Raw genomic sequence first — 1,568 nt, 5'->3', positions numbered from 1 at the left:
AAACAAACGAAGCTTAAAAGCATCCTAGGTATTTAGAAATTAAGAGGAATCATCAAAATATGATCCAGTTTTCAACATCAAGATAATGGAGGGGGTCATTGTAACGATGTTGGAGGGGGTTATGTAAAAGACGTTTCAACAAAGTTTGTGGGGAGATTTCAATAATTTACCGGTTAGGTTATTAATGTCAAATCAATAGAAGTGATTATTTGTATAATTTATATGAAATGTGAAGTAAATAATTTGAAGAGATTGAAGGTTTTTTGTTTTTTTAACAGGAAAGGTTTAAGTATTTTACCCTGATAATTAATAGACGCACTCAGAAAGCACATGCGTGGTGCATACGATTGAGAAGAGGAATTGGCTTGGGCTGGACAGATGCATGTGATAAGTGGCCTTGATGGTACATAAATCATTTACTGCCACCCTCAGAAACATTATTGTACAACAGCTATGCATATAAATTAACAAATGTAGAAAAGAATATATAATTTAGATGGATGACAAGGAGACAAATAGCCTTGAAAGAAGACAAATGATACTGGTGTTCTATCTCGTCTATCACATAGATTTTTTTTTTTTTTTGGTAGATGTTTATATCGAAATGCTAGTATATGCACTTTATGATATGATATGGAATGAACTCTAACCACACAACTCTATGTATGACACCAGGTCCTGAGGCTGAGGTTGCTCACTTGTCCTTAGGACTCATGTTTATAAGATGGATCAAATCATAGACGTGGTAGTCCAGTCATATCATCCCGAATCCTATTACTAAAATTTCAAGGCTGTGGGATTAAGCTTTCTTATTTTTATGTTTACAAATCCGACGGTGACGGTACGAAGGACAGCTTGTGTTACATCAAAGCTTCCAACACATATGCTTAAGAAAAACACATATACTAATTATATAATAATAAAGAAATAAAAAAAAAATAGAGCTGGTGGGTCGCACGGCAATTGTTCAGACCATGTCGGGGGCGGGACCAGTCAGATGCTTACCCCAGCGAAGAGAGGAAGATGTAACCGGACCACCGCCACTCGCCGGAAAGGACTGGACGGCATGTTCTTTGAAGAGCATCAGTTATGGCCTCGCCTTCTGTCTCCCACCAGCCTGCCGACCCTTGGGCTGTTGGTATTTCTTCTCAGAGCCAGAGCTCAAGATTTGTGAAGTGGCAGATTCCGGGCCAAGAGGAATGTTAGGGTCTAAAATCAGAGTTTGACATAAGAGACTTGAGATCTAACCTCTATCCCCGCCGTTGCTGCTGCCAAAGTTGCGTGCCAGTAGCGATGAAACAAGCTTCTTTCCCTTACTACTACCACCCTCACCGTCTGGTCCTTGGGATTCACTGATGATCAGTGCACGGTCCTCTGATATAACTTGCAGCTCCGGTTCCCAAGCTCGCCTTAGCAACTGTGTAGAACTGCTGCCACTGATGCCTCCTCCGTCTTCTTCTGGGGATATCTTAGAAGAAAACTGGAGAAAAGAAGTTGCAGCAGCGCTAGTGGTCGTGCCCCGACTCGGCCAATGCCGTTTAAGTTCAGCCTTAATGGCACTGCCGATG

The sequence above is a fragment of the Nelumbo nucifera genome, chromosome 3 (genome assembly GCF_055504915.1).
Source record: "Nelumbo nucifera cultivar China Antique chromosome 3, China Antique-T2T, whole genome shotgun sequence".
In the NCBI taxonomy this organism is placed as follows: Eukaryota; Viridiplantae; Streptophyta; class Magnoliopsida; order Proteales; family Nelumbonaceae; genus Nelumbo; species Nelumbo nucifera.
The sequence above is the reverse complement of the archived record's forward strand: the minus strand, read 5'-3'. Positions refer to the sequence as shown.